This window comes from Bufo gargarizans, chromosome 2 (assembly GCF_014858855.1).
Source record: "Bufo gargarizans isolate SCDJY-AF-19 chromosome 2, ASM1485885v1, whole genome shotgun sequence".
NCBI lineage: Eukaryota > Metazoa > Chordata > Amphibia > Anura > Bufonidae > Bufo > Bufo gargarizans.
Genome location: NC_058081.1, coordinates 447,493,688 through 447,510,353, shown reverse-complemented (window position 1 = coordinate 447,510,353; position 16,666 = coordinate 447,493,688).

Genomic DNA, 16,666 nt, shown 5'->3' with positions numbered 1-16,666 from the left:
ATTTGCTATTTAGTTGTGTGGAACACCTAAAGGGTTAACATAGTTTGTAAAGTAATTTTTGAATACCTTGAGGGGTGTAGTTTCTTAGATGGGGTCACTTTTTTGGAGTTTCTAGTCTAGGCTACATCAGGGGGGGCTTCTAATGGGACATGGTGTCAAAAAAAAAAACTGTCCATCAAAATCTGCCTTCCAGAAACCATATGGAGTTCCCTTCGTTCTATGCCCTGCCGTGCGGCTATATAGCCATTTACGACCACATATGGGGTGTTTCTGCAAACTACAGAATCAGGGCCATAAATATTGAGTTTTTTTTGGCTGTTAACCCTTGCTTTATTACTGGAAAAAAAGGATTCAAATGGAAATTTTGCCCAAAAATGGGTGTTTTGGCACCGTTTTTATTTTATATTTTTAACACCGTTCATCCGAGGGGTTTGGTCAAATGTTATTTTTATAGCGACGACTTTTACGCACGCGACGATGCCCAATATGTATGGCTCTCAGACTTTGGAGACACTAAGCAGGCATCCTAAAACTGCGGCCCTCCAGATGTTGTAAAACTACAATTCCCACCATGCCCTGCTGATGGCTGTAGGTTGTCTGGGCATGCTGGGAGTTATAGTTTTACAACATCTGGAGGGCCGCAGTTTGAGGATGCCTGCACTAAAACTAATATTTTTTTGGGGAAAAAAAATTGTTTCTGTGTCTCCAAAGTCTGAGAGCCATAGTGTTTTATGTTCTCTAGGGGACTGTTGGAGATTATAAAAATTTAGTACTCCATGGAAGTGTGATACTCCCTGAAGCAATCGATAATGCAGAGGCCCGGATGATCGGGGCAAGTGTCACACTGAGTAGTGGTGTCCTTCCGTATCCCCCTCTTGTGACACACTCTGCATCTTTTTTGGGTTCGTCCCTTCTTTCCAGTATGGGGGACCACACCTGGAAAGTGTTGGCCAGGGACGATCCGGGCGCCTCCAGTTCCCGAGGTACTCCGGCCTGCTCTTTCCCGGTCCGAAAAGATCAGGTCTTTGAGGACTGCCTCATAGAATTGGAGGAATGTCCCTGTGCTGCCAGCGCTTCGGGATAGTACAAAAGAGTTGTACATGGCAACCTGCACCATGTAGACCGCAACTTTTTTGTACCATGCCCGGGTTTTGCGCATGGCATTATATGGCTTGAGGACTTGATCAGAGAGATCAACTCCTCCCATATACCGATTGTAGGCGACGATACAATCGGGCTTGAGGACCGTTGCCGTGGTACCTCGCACAGAGACTGGGGTGGTGCTGTTACCGTGGATTGTGGACAGCATAAGGACATCCCTCTTGTCCTTATACCTGACCAGCAACAGGTTTCCACTGGTAAGTGCACGGGTCTCACCCCTGGGGATAGGTACCTGGAGGGGGTGGGCAGGGAGGCCGCGTTGATTTTTCCGCACGGTCCCACAAGCGAACGTGGATCTGGCGGCAAGGGACCTGAACAAGGGAATGCTGGTATAAAAGTTGTCCACGTACAAGTGGTAACCCTTATCCAGCAGTGGGTACATAAGGTCCCACACGAGTTTCCCGGTAACACCCAGAGTGGGGGGACATTCTGGTGGTTGAATCCGGGAATCTCGCCCCTCGTACACACGAAATTTGTAAGTGTACCCTGAGGTACTCTCACAAATTTTGTATAGCTTCACGCCATACCTCGCCCGCTTTGTGGGAATGTATTGGCGGAAACTGAGTCTCCCCTTGAACGCAACGAGAGACTCATCAACCGCGACCTCCCTTCCAGGTACGTAGGCCTGCTGAAATGTGGCCCCAAAGTGATCGATGACCGGCCGTATCTTGTACAGCCGGTCATAGGCAGGATCACTTCGGGGGGGACATGCTGCATTATCGGAATAATGCAGACATTTCCGGATGGCCTCAAACCGGGAGCGTGTCATGGCCGTACTGTACAGTGGGGTCTGGTATAGGACGTCCCCACTCCAGTACAGCCTGACACTGGGTTTTTGCACTAGACCCATATGCAGCACGAGGCCCCAAAATGTCCTCATCTCGGCTGCACTGACCGGCGTCCAGCCACCGGGTCTAGCCAAAAATGAGCCCGGGTTTTGAGCGACGAACTGTTGGGCGTACAGATTCGTCTGCTCCACCATCAGATTCACCAGTGGGTTACTGAAAAAAAAACTAAAAAAGTCTATTTCAGTAAACCCCACTGTGGGAATCTGGATTCCAGGATTGCCAGCGAAATCCGGAATCTCAGGCTCAAAGTCCACTGGGGGACACCAGCTAAGTTCATCGGCAGGGGGCTCCGGTGAACTTATTTGGTGGGCCGGGAAACCAGTACGAACCCCAGGGCGGCTCGTACTAGGGTGGGCCACAGGATCCCTAGCATGTGTGGCCCCTGGCTCCGCCTGGCGGCGTCTCCGCTGCCTTGGTGGCTCATCGTCATCCGATGATGATGAGGAGGATGCGGATGACAAAAGGAACGTGGGGTCATCCTCATCCTCACTGGGGCTCTCAGAGTCGGAGGCAATCTGGGCATATGCCTCCTCGGCCGAGAACACCCGGCGGGCCATGGGTGTGTGTGTGTGCGTGTGTATGTGCGTGCGTGTAAACCTTTATTCTATGTGCGTGTGTGTGGGGGCACGGGTGTTCACGTACTAAAAGTCCAGGCAAAAAAAATGGGCAAGTGTTAGAAAAAAAAAAAAAAAAAAGTTCAAACTTGCTGATCAGCGGTTCAACGCTGATCAGCGGTCGGTGGGGTGGTGGGGCGGTGGGGCGGGCGATGCGCTAACAGTGGACGGACGCTAAAAAGTGCCGGCCAGTCAGCGCACGCAGAAAAAAAAAAGTGGTGGTGGGGGGGTCTGGTGGGGAGGGGGGGGGTCTGGTAGGGGGGGGGTCTGGTGGGGGGGGGGGGCTGGTGGTGGGGGGGATGCGGGGGGGGGCAAGTGGCAGGGGGGTCTGGGGTCTGGTAGCTGAAAAAAAAAAGTTTGGAATAAATGTGATTTTTTTTTTTTTCTAACTTTTCCCTTCTATCCCTGCCTAAAGGTGCCTCTCCCTCACTGACCCTAACCTACCTGGGTGGCGATGGGTGCAGGAGGGTGATGGATGGCGATTAGGGGGACACAGGAGCTGGTGCTGGACGATGCTGCCGGGTGCTCGTGCAGAACAGGAAGAGGAGGGGAGAGAGGAGCGCAGGAAGTTTGAATCTCGCGCCTCTCTCCCCTGCACCAATCAGCACCCTGGACAGCGGCGTTCAGCACCAGGGCCAGCTCCGCCTCTGCAAATCCTCGGACTGCGATTGGTGGTGTAAAATTACGCCACCGATCGCAGTCTTTTTCCGGTTCATCGGGTCACAGGACACCCGAATGGACCGGAAACGCAGAAAACCGCAGGTCTGAATTGACCTGCGGTTTTCTGCGATCGTCGATGCGGGGGGGTCAAATGACCCCCCCCTGCATTGTTACAGGATGCCGGCTGAATGATTTCAGCCGGCATCCCGTTCCGATTAACCCCCGCGGCGCCGGCATCGCTATTTAAAGCCATGACGTACCGGTACGTCATGTGTCCTTAAGGACTCGGGAAACATGCCGTACCGGTACGTCATGTGTCCTTAAGGGGTTAAAGGTGTTGTCTAGTTTTTAACAGTAGTCCGCTATCACATACAATATTGAGAAATTCTGAGGTAACATACTAGAATTTTCTCTTCAATATCCTCATATTAGCCAGAATGGAAAACTCCTATAATGAATATCTTGTACCATGAAGCACCTGTTCCATCCTACATTGCAAAGTCAACTCATTGATTTTCATGAGCACTATGTAATGTTTCATTTTAGCAGTGGCGGCACTGCAGGGAAAATAAACATTTACTGACCCTAAAGCTACTGAATCTACAGCTGAATGCAGGGGTGCCAGCAGGAGGACACATTGGATAAATTGGTGCAAAAAAATTGGTGCAAATTGTCTCAATTTGGTGCAACAACAGTTTCTATAATTTTTGTGACTCACGCAAAAAAAGGAATATGGCTTAGAGGGAGAGTCTAAGATGTTGTGCCGCAATTCTGGTGTAAAATTCTCTCTCAAAGTAAGCCAATTAATAGTTGATCTGAGTGTCTAGCAATAAACCAAATTTATCATCTAGCATGAGCCACTGTGATAAATCTGGTGCATGTCTAGATAGCCTCTCGAAGTTTATGCCATCTATAGGAGTAGTAAAACTGCCCCATTGTGTTTACTTTATTGCCAACAGAATTTTCAAGTACCGGAGGCATTGCCCAGACTACAAAAAAACCTTTAATAAGATTAATCTTTATTTTACCACACCTGTGGTAAAGTGGCTGATAAAAATGCAAAAGTTGGAGGATCAGTGGTCTAGATTATATCATTGTGTCTGTGTGAATAAAGAACATTGGTACTCTAGAAGGCATGTCCCTGATATTAATAGGATATAAGTACATAAAGATTGCCATACACTAGAGAGTTAAAAATATTTGCATTTGTCCTTCATGGTAGCCATATGAAGAGTGGTGTTCTGGCTTGATCAGTGATATGGGATTCTACTAATGGAGAGCACATCTGTCGTTTGCATGACCAGCTTTCAAAGTATCACCAAAGATTACATTGCAAAATCTTTGGCTTTTTTTAACGGAAAATCATGCCATAAATAAAGGACAACCAATGGCAATAGGTTGACCAAATCTGTTGTTTAAGAGGAGAAAAATCACTATTGTATCGCCAGACTAATGGTCCTTTTACACAGACCAATTAGCACGATAAGTGTTCATAAGCAAACACTCATTTAGTGGCTAATAAGAACCTTTATGCTGGCAAAACAAAAGCTTCCCCCCTCCCTCCCCAGTTTTAATTTCATTGGTGGCCAGTGCGTCCGTCCCCCCCCCCCCCCCCGATTATTGGTGGCAGCGGAGAGTTCCGATCGGAGTCCCAGTTTAATTGCTGGGGCTCCGATCGGTAACCATGGCAACCAGCGCGCTACTGCAGCCCTGGTTGCCATGGTTACTTAGCAATATTAGAAGCATGATACTTACCTGCTGCGCTGTCTGTGACCGGCCGGGAGCTCCTCCTACTGGTAAGTGACAGATCATTAAGCAATGCGCCGCACAGACCTGTCACTTACCAGTAGGAGGAGCTCCCGGCCGGTGCTCAGTCAGTGCTATAAAATATGTGCTGCCGCTAACTGCTCAGTCAGTGCTATAAAATATGTGCTGCCGCTAACTGCTCATGTGAAAATCGAGATTGCTAGACTATGCTAACTACTTATTACTTGGGCTCAACGCATTTCCTATTAACAAACATCCTCAGGAGCCATACCACAAAAAAGCATAGTGTCATACACAGGTATCAGAGCAACATTGCACTACCCTCCAGTTTCCAGTTGCAGCGTTCCAGCACTAGTTGTTTGCTTTGACATCGTCGCAGCCAATAACTGTCCACGGCGGAGACTGAATTGCTTGTGTCATGTGACCATTTGTCATGACATTAGGGGGGGCCAGTCACCACTTTTTTATGCATAGAAGTAATGTGGGCAGAGCCACTCAAGTATCAACAGCCAATTATGCATGTCTAATCATGGGAAGGCTGTCAATAATTGAGTAGCACTGCCCACATGATTCCTATGCGTAAAAAATCTAGATTCAGATCAGAGATCCAAAGTCGATTTGTTCAAACACCTCGGAACCAAACTTAACTTCAGATTCCTAGTTTTGAATGTTTTTAAAGATGCAGAAATGGATACCGAATTAGTTCACCAAAGTCTAAGGCTACAGAGACAGTATTAAAATTGAAGTGTTTCAGAAAGATGATGCAATGCTCGTTTCCCACAACACTACCCACAATATCAATCTGCTCAGCATCTTCTGCTCTATAACATGCTGCATGCAAATTGCACTGCATTTTGTGGTGACATGTAGTGATAGACGAACATCGACCGGGACGATTCGCGAACGCTGGCCACATTCACTTTAATGGCAGGCGAACCTGAAAAACCTTCAGGTCATATTTGCAGCCAGCAAAACACTTACTAGAAGCCCCACAACATGGACAGTGATATACCAGAGGGGGATTATTGGCAAAAATTCCCACAAAAAAATATTTATTTTAATCAGGGGCCATTTTTATGCATCTTAAAGGGAAACTAGAATTTTTTTTATTTCCTATTGGTTTGATGTATAAAAATGTGCAGCACTCCACATTTTTGTATCCTGCAGAGTCCATAAAAAAAAATGAATAACGTAACGTAACTTTTTTTTCTACCATGGAACTGTATGGTGAACAGATGCCACTGTACGGCATCAGTCTGAGGAATCTATTAACACATACATTTTTGATATGTATTAAATGGATGGCAAAAATAGGATGTGAACCCAGCCCTAGTGTCAGAATAAGCACCAGTACTCAGCAGAGCAGCGTGGTGGAGAGGTGAGGCCGCCATGTACTGAGAAAGCGCTACCTGGTCCTGGTGGTAAGGGATGAGGACTGTGTTTCCCAAGGATCATTTTGTACTAAGAAATACAGGGCATACTATAATACACTAGAATCTATATAATATAAAGATATTAGCCATACCCCCGAATAATAATACAATTAGGTGGTCGTTTATTATATAGAAATACGTCTATGTTAGGTGCATTTCTGACACAGATTGTGGAGCAAAGATCCTTAGCACTGCAATCTGCATATTTTTCTCGCTCATGCCAGGTCTAAAAAAAGGATGTCATGGGCAGGGAAAGGGATACAGTTATGGCCACCCAGTTATTGGATACCACATCCATATATTGACCAGATGACACCTCTGTATAGTGACCGGATAACACTGCAATACCTTGACATACCGTGATAAAAGGGTATAAGAGGGCACAGTACAGGGAATGACTAGGGGCACTGCACAGGGTGTGGTAAGAGGGCACAATGTAGGGTATAAGGGGGCACAGTATGGGGTGAGGGGCACAGTATGTGGTGGGGGCACAGTCACATGACCCTGTGACATTGGAAGGTCCTTATGGTGAATGCAATTCATACGCCACCATAATGAGAGGCAGAGGAGTGAGACAAGGGTGTGATTACTGTATGTGGCTAAATTCATAAAAAATGTAACTGTCGGCCAGTACAGGCCCCAAAAATTAGGCAATAGGCATTCACCTGACAGCAAAGAACTTTGAATTCTGTGGATGGAGGTACATTAGGCAGTCACAGGATAAATATGTAACGGTCGGCCAGAACAGGCCCCAAAAATTAGGCAATCCCCTCACATAAAAAGCCTTTTATGAAGCTGTATATACTTAAGGCAAGGACCATTCTTTTTTCTCTGTGGTGGCGGATAAGTGTGGGCTAGCATGAGGAAATTCAATTACACGTGGTCATCACAGGTGTTGAATTCCTCCGAGATCCATGTGAAGTAGTACACACTGTCATAAGCTAGGTTGACAGGACACTCCATGAGGGGCAAGCCAAGAGTTCCATGGCAAATTGCTCCAGCTCTGGCCACAGGTCAAGCCTGCACACCCAGTAGTCAAGGGGTTCCTCGCTTCTCAGAGTGTTCACATTGGTTGTTAACTCAATGTAGTCAGACACCTGTCAGGCTTGGCGTTCCCTGAGGCTAGATCCAGAGAGCGGCTGTCGATAGGTTGGCTGCAAGAATGATCTCATATCCGAAGTGACCAACACATCTTCAAACTGCCCTCTTTTTGCAGGCGCGGTAGTATTGGTACCTGCACCTGTTTCGCTGTGGGTGGAAATTCCTCTGCCAGTGCCCACAACAGCAGAATGCAGTATTTCTCGCAGCAAGGCCTGGAAATGCCTGAAAGCCCTCTGTGATGCTTTTAACATGTCTGCCATTTTGTGTTTGTACCGGGGGTCTAAGTACGTTTCCACCCAGTACAGGTCCTTGACCTTTATGCTTTTTATACAGGGGTCCCTCTTTAAACACTGGAGCATAAAGACCCCCATTTGCACTAAATTGGAAACGATGGAGTGCCATGGCTCCTGCTCATCGCCAAGGAAAATGTCGTCCTCGGTCTCCTCCCCTCAGCCACGGACAACACCAGAGATCCTCAAAAAGTTTAAAGCCTACCCTTCTTGCTCCTCCTCCCCCCAGCCACCATCCTCCTCTGACTCCTCTTCAGACTCCGGCTGACTTGCCTCAGATGTCTCATCATTTTGACTTCCTCATCTTCCAGCTCCTGCTCCTCAACGTTTTGATCAATGACACAACACAATGCACGCTCCAGAAAGAAGACATAAGGTACAATGTCACTGATGGCACCCTGGCTGCGACTGACCAGTTTGGTGATCTCATCAAATGTCCGCAGAAGTCTGCATGCGTCGAGCATGAGCAACCACTGGCGTGTTGAAAAGAAAACAAGCTCCCCAGAACCTGTCCTGCCGCAGAGTCCGTACAGGTAGTCGTTAATGGCACATTTCTGCAGGAGCAACCTATCAAGCATATACTGTACAAGGTAGAGTTCCAGCGTGTCGGGCAGTCACAAATCAGACGTCTGACAGGCAAGTGGTGTTGCCGCTAAAAGTCAGCAAGGTAAGCCATGGCCGTGTAAGATCTTCTAAAATGGCCAGAGATTTTCCTAGCCTGCCGCAAGATGTCTTGGACCCAGGGGTATTTGGCAATGAATCGCTGCATGACTATGTTCAGGACGTGTGCCATGCACGGCACGAGTGTCATTTTGCCCTGTATTAGCGCGCTCAGCAGATTGGCACTGTTGTGGCACAACACTTTACCAGCTGTCAAATTGAGCGGGGTAAGCCACTGACTGGGCTGTAACTGCAGAGCTGAAAGCAGTGCAGGACTGGTGTGGCTCTTGGCTTCCAGGCACAACAGCCACAGCACAGCATGGCAATGTCTCACCTGGCACGTCGAATAGGTTCTGGGGAGCTTGGGGGGTGCAGCGGAAGAGGCAGTAGCAGTGTAAAAGGAGGAGACAGCCGGGGAGGAGAAGGAGGAGGAGGAGGAGAAGAAGAAGCTGGCCTGCATGCAATCCGTGGTGGTAACACTGAATCCACACGGGTGCCAGGGGTTACATGCTTGATGGCTGTCAGAAGGTTCCCCCAGTGGGTAGTAAAAGTTATGTACCTTCCCTGCCCGTGTTTGCTAGACCACGTGTCTGTGGACAAATGTATCTTGGCACCGACACTGTGTGCCAGAGATACATTCACTTGTCGCTGAATGTGGCCATATAGTTCAGGGATGCCCTTCTGGGAGAAATATTTTCTTCCGGGGAACTTCCATTGCGGTGTGCCAATGGCCACAATTTTTCTAAAGGACTCCGAGTCCACCAATTTATATGGCAGCAGTTGGCGGGCTAGCAGTTCCAACAAGCCAACAGTCAGCCGTTGGGCAAGAGGACCATCCGGCATCATCATTTTTTTTTACGCTCGAACATTTTGGCCACGGAAGCCTGCTTTGTGCCAGATGAACGCGACGACAGCACAGTGGAAGGTGGAGTGGAGAACAAATGGGAGAAGAGAGGACAAAGAGAAGGAGAAGAGGCAGGACGTGGCGAGCCGATAGTGTGGCTTTGTGGGTTCTGATGGCGTTTCTCACACTGGGCTTGGTGATAGGAGGCCAGGTGTTTGATAAAGGCTATGTGTTAGCCGAAACGTAACTACCTTTTGCACGTTTTGTTCACCAAACGGTTCCCAATAAAGGGATTTTTTGTACCGGACATGCTGCCTCCATCTTTATTCATTGGACTGTACGTTCAGGAGCCCTGATGGATCTAGGACTCCAGGCAGGCTGTTGCATTCCGGATGACCACAGGTTCTGGTGAGTGCGACTCCACAATACTTCTTCTGTATCATTTGGCCTGTGCCAGTCATTGCACTGGTTCCCCATACAGTACAGGATTCAAACTGTTCATTCTTACCCACATAACTATCCACAGTGCTGCACCCCCTACATCTCCTCACTCTTTTCTGTTTACCACCCTATTCTTACTTTATGCTGTGCAAATTATTTACTTCTAACATTCACCATAATCCAAACCTCTCATCATTTTCAAGACTACTCTAGAGCTGCACCAGTTCTCTGGAATGTCCTACCCCAAGCAATTAGATTAATTTACAATATACACAGTTTTAGATGCTCCGTAAAAACACATCTTTTAAGATGGCTTATCATATCCCCTAATATAAATCTTTTTTATTCACTCTCCCTCTTATCATCATTCTTCTGAACCTGATCCATCGTCAAGCATCCACACTCCATGCACTCAAATGCACTACAGATATCGGCTGGTGAATGGCTTATACTGCCTTATATATACCCCCTATTATGTCAAGATGGCCAGACCATTGTAAAAAACAAGCACTTTTTACCTTTTGTGTCACCTCTCACTCCTCATAGATTGTAAGCTTCTGTGAACAGGACCCTCATTCCTCTTGTTTTAATTGTTGACTATGCAATTTATGACACTGTAAATATGTACCCTCTAATTATTAAGTGCAGAATACGTTGGCACTATATAAATAAAGATTATTATTAATCATTTTCTAGTGTGGTACTGAATCAGGAATGTTGCTCTCTGGTCCTCGGATTCAGAATGTTGGAGATCAGATCAACTATAATAGAAACTACAGAGCACTTAAGTTGCTCAACAGGCTTACATTTCAGTTGTTCAATGGCAAGAAGTTGGCTGGTTTAGAAAATAAATTTTCTTATACCCTATTATGCAATCCTAAGGTAATATGTGAGTTTCTAAGATACTTATCTATTGAATGTGATGGCCCTGGAGGACCAGGTACGTCTGTGCTACTGCTTTCAAGAACAATTATGCACTTCTTCAGGGTGGTGCTTCAGGGAAATTAAATTCTTGCTCCTGATTTACTTTTATAATTAATGGCTTGGGCTCAACTAGAGGGATTCCCTGTAATCTACTTATTTCCCAAGGACCCTTCTAAAAAAATGCTTTGTTGGAAGCAGGTAACCCATTCAAAGACCCCCATACACATTATTGTATTGTTGCCTGAACCCTCTGAAAGTGGCTGGTTTGGCCAAAAATCTGATGTGTATAGATAGCTCCCGTCTCTACCATGACAGATTATGCTAGGGGAGAAAAGTATGGGACAACTAGATTTTTTGTTTGCCCAATCCGCTTGCTCTCCCAAAAGATAAGCCACCTCTAGAAGGGTTTGACTGTCTCCTCTTTCCCCTTTGACTACACATACAAGCTTGGACAAATTGAGCATGTATGGGTATTGGAAAGGGGGAGAGGCTTGTCATAGATAGTCAATCATTGTTTGGTTAAAAACTATTAACTATGTATGGCCTACAGTCACTGAAAAAGATTCTTACCCTATGTCAGTGCTTTTAGCAAATGTGGCAGGGTCTGTCACGGATTGTTTTATAAAATTGCTCATAGTGTGGATTAAAATGAGTGCAAGTCCCATATCCCAGGAAGAATGAAATCTGGCAGAGGAGTGCACTTTTAATTTTGGTTAATCTATCTTAAAATACATTGTATAAAGTCTCAACACTGATATCAAACAATACAAATGCTGATAAATAACATGTGATCCTAATTCTTGCTACACTTCTGTGATTTCTGAGAATTAAGCCCAGACATAAGAGAGATTTTGCAAATCTTGACAGTCCAGACGCGTTTTGGAACATTTAAATAAAGAAATTCCATTTTGTTTCAATCCGTTAATTATTCGGAGTTTCTGATGCATGGAATTCTTCTGTAAGCGTTAAAAGTTCAATTTTAAGCCTATGGACAAATGCACTAAGCATCATACAATTGTACTATAGCTATATCTATTATATGCTATATAGTTTTGGGGCCTAAACTCTGCTGTATAAAAGAAACACGTATAGAACATTATGTAGTAAAATAGTACTGAAACAAATTATTTGAGCACATAGAGAGATATTAAAACATATCTACTTTGAATAATAGAAAATATATGCAAAGTCTCTGTGGACTAGCATTATACATAAAAAATGTCACTATGAGTTTGTGCCAATTCTCCATATGAAGCAATTGCAGCCACAGTCTTATGAATGCTGCCTTTATACAAACAAGAAGTTGATGGTGTCTCATCATGGCATGGAATAAAATGATTGTCTGATAGATTGTCAATTCTAGAATTGATCTGAGGGATTGTCACCTTTGGCTCTAGGGGAAATTCATTTATATGGACAGTATACCATTAGTATTCATAGCAGTCAATGCTTGGAATCAGACTGCTAACTCTAAATGAGTCACTGTTAGCATTGGATTGAATTGCTATTATATATATCTATATTTTTATATTTTTTATGTCAATGTCTTCATAGAAAATCCAGGACAATGTGCCAAATTATTTATTTGATGGGAAGAAATGGTGCTCCATGGACCCAATAGATTTATAATGGGAGTTATTTCATGGTTTGCACAGTGGCCAAAGTGCTGAGTCCGTGCTTTGTTCAAATCACAGTGTTAGCATAGCAGCTTAGCAGTCAGAACCCCACTGATCAGAAAATTATGATATAAGCCAAGCAATAAGCCATCACTAAATATGGTAGAAAAAACACGTATTTAATCACATAAGAGCATATAAATGTCATAGAAGGGAACCCAGTACGTGATCAATCTTTACTAACCTGCAGTTAATCTGTTACTGTCCTGGTAATTTTTTTTAATTTCTAAGTCTTTAATGTGTTGTAAAACAACAAAAAATCCATTTTTTCAAAAGTGCCCTAAGCACTATTTGACAAAAATGTTAAAACTTCTCTAACATATATTGACCTAAAGCTGTTTGAACCTGTCAACCTAAATTTCTGAGAAGTACAAACCTATATAGGGAGAGGGAGTAGGGTATACTTTTCCATCCATTAACAATAAAACTCTCTGTATGACTAAACATTTTGGAATTGCTGCACAGCAGAGAAAGTTTACAACAGAGATAACATGTTGAGTAGTAAATCATATACGTTAACCATAAAACCCAAACAAGCAGCTACTCTTGGAACCAAAAGAATAAAGGATACCAGCTGGTGGTTTCTCTCTGACAAAAGCAATAACTGAAAGAAAATTTGTTTGAAATATTTTTCCAATGTAATTTTATAGTTTCAATGCGGATCTAGTGTTATTTATAACATACGGTATGCTTTTTATATGTAATATACCTTAAATGCTTAAAGCGTCACTGAGCTTTCAAAAAACTTTGCATTAGCCAATAGTATAGTGTGTGTACACGAGCAATAATACTTTATCTTGCCATTAAATGACTTGTCACTGGCATTTATTAGCAGTTTTCCTCTCTGCTTACTGAATATCCGGTTAGCAGTACTCTCACTCCTGCTCTCTCCCCTCTCCATAGACTTACATTTACATGTAAAACAAAACATGCAATGCAACAGCTCTCTGCAAACCAAATAAAGTAAAAAATGCATAATAATTGCTAATGCTATACTTATAAATTAGAGATGCTTGGCAAATACATTTTGTACAAAATTATTTGAGCCCGTCTGCCGCACGTCAAGGCGATCTCTGTAAGACGGGTCCTAACACGAAATTCTACACATTGCACATTGTAAGTTTATGCTGTGATGAACTAAGACTTGTGTTCGTCTGAAACGCGTAGCATGTGAATTCACACGTATGGATCTTTTAAGAAATGACTAATAAAGAATTGTTTTATCGAGACAGTGCTGTGCTGGATTTCTCTTATCAGTATTGGACCATTTCCAGAACAGCTTCTTCGTTTTTGTCACATTTTCCCCGGGATTTTGACCTTACAAATTGGTTTAGTGTTGAGCTGTATGACCTTCCCCAATTTTTGTTCATTTTCATAGAAGCATGTACAGGATTCTATTATGACATACTATTGGCATTAAGTAACAGGTGTTTATGAAAAACACCCTGAAGATTTTGTCAAGATGCAAGCTACATCCATAATAAGTTTTATTTTTTCTTCTGATCTTTGTATTTGCAGAGGAAGTTCAGCTGTCTCCATCCAATCACCTTGACAGAATAGCCCATTGATGTACCATTAGGCTAAGCCACAGAAAGAGAATACTAATAAAAAAATGGATCAGATCTGACCACAAGAGGGCGCAAACAAATTCCCTAAGGAAATGTTCAGGGCGGTTTTCCTTCTGCCTTGTTCGAAGACCTGTCCATCCCCTGATGGGATAATTTTATGTAAAATTTACCTTATTTGCTCACAATACAATTAGTTGCTACACGTTAAACAGGACCCGTCACCTCTCCTGAGATGTCTACTTGTATTTCCCATGGAGAAGCAAATGTGAAGCACAATTTCTTGTGACTCTATATTGTGCCATTCCTTGATTATTCGTACTATAACTTTACAAATAAATTGTCAGCAGTTTGCAATAGGTCCAACTGGCTGCTACCTGCACAATATGAAACCGTCCAATCATTGCTGTCAGTGTCAGACTGTGCAGCGACACCACCCCCCCCCCCCCCCAACTTATTACAACCAGTTACAACCAATTACAAACTTTTAGCAATTTTCCATCAAGTTCCTAACAGGAATAACAGAAGAATGGAAGCATACCATAGGGGTATACGAAATTATGATACACTACTTGCATTCATGGGGAATGCAAGTAGTTGCTCATGGAGATACTGTATTTCAGGAAAATCTGAAATGTCTGATTCACCCTAGGGCAGGATGGGAGTGACAACCAGAATGAAAAAAATTGCAGTTGTTAAAAATGATTTTTAAAGATTTCTGCTTCATATTTTCTTATCCGTTGTCTTGGAATTGCTCTTCAATTTGCAAAAAAAAAAAAATCAAGCAGCTTACCTTTTATATCTGTGCACTATTAGACATCTGTGATATCATGACTAGGTTTGTAAACTGTAAGGCCCCCGTAAAAATGACCATCATCCAGATCAAATATACAGCTTTGGCACAGTAAAAAGAAAAGGTAGTTGCAATTTAACCCTTCGTTAAATCGAGGCCAGTGCTTTAACTGGCTGCCTTAAGGAACTGCGCTTTTAATGCTTTTTCAATAAAACATTCTCTTTAATCTAACTGTGCAAAAGATTAAAAAAGGCAGAGAGACAGAGGTAGAGTAAAAGGTGAGAGGACTTGAAAGCGCAGGATAATGTCACATCCCTAGGAGCTTAGATGTAGAAAAACATTGATCTGATGGACCAACTTCATACCTTTCCCTACAAAGACCAGTGGTTTCCATAGCAAAGCAGTTTTTTTTCCAGAAATAAATGAAGCCCATTAGTTCATAATATCAAATTGACATCATCATTTTACCAACTAAGGCTATATGCACACGACTGAGTATTTTGCAGCCTGAAAACCACAGATCCACAAAATACGGATACAACTTTTTTGTAGAAAAGCCTATTTTTGTCCATGTTTTTTGTGGCCCCATAAGAATGAATGGGTCCACATGTAAACACATGTAAGGACAGAAACATAGCTGCTAGCTACTGTAGACCTGGGTGAATAAATTCCATTTGATCGCACCATATCAACTGGAGTGCCGTTAACTTCTTCTAATATATATATATATATATATATATATATATATATGTGTATATATATATATATATATATATACACGAGATGAGCGAATCAATTCCCTGGCAAATTAATCTGACGTTTTGCAACTCGTTTTGGATGAATAACACAAAAACGGCTTCAGCGCACAGTCCACAGACTTATCTGCTGTAAGGACAGCATCCTGACAGCACCCCAAAAAGCCCTTTTCAGGGCTGGTACATCAGTGTACTTTTTTTTTTTTTATATATATATGTTGCAGTTGTCTGGCTGCCGTGTGTGAGAGGCTGCAGGCTCAGTCATAGACAGCACTGTGTGCACAGTGCACACCATTCATACAGGGTGTAACAGAAAATACCTTGCAGATAAAAAAAAAATTCTATTCAATATTTTTCTGTGACATAATCACATTTGCAAGCCCGTGTGTGTCAGACCCACACATACTGTATACTGCTAGTGTCTAGGCCTGCACTCATACCGTTACAGGGTGTCATTCACCCAAATACCTTGCAGGAAAAAAAAATGATTTTAAATTTTTCAGTGATCTAATCACATTTGCAAGCCTGTGTGCGTCAGGCCCACACATTCTGTATTGTGCCCACTGGCTGGTGGCTAGGCCTGCACTCATACCATTACAGGGTGTCATTCACACAAATACCTTGCAGAAAAAAATAATTGATTTAACATTTTTCTGTGATCTAATCACATTTGCAAGCCCGTGTGCATCAGGCACACACATTCTGTATTGTGCCCACTGGCTAGTGGCTAGGCCTGCACTCATACCATTACAGGGTGTCATTCACTCAAATACCTTGCAGATAAAAAAAATTATATTGAAATGTTTTAATTATAATCACATTTGCAAGCCCGTGTGTGTCAGGTCCACACAGACTGTACTGTGCCCACCACTATAGGGAGGCACAGTACCTTGCACGCATAGTAACACTTATCTAATAAAAAATGACAGGCAGAGGCAGGCCATGCCGCAGGGGCCGTCGTGTTCGTGGTGCTGTGATTTCCACTGGCCCTGGAATAATGCCCAGTGTTCAGAGGCCACATACCCTGAACCCAAAAAATTTGTAGAAAATAGTTGACTGGCTTACACAGGACACCCAATCTTCAACAGCTTCCGCTAAGAACCTTGACACACCATCCTCCTCCAGCTCAGCTTT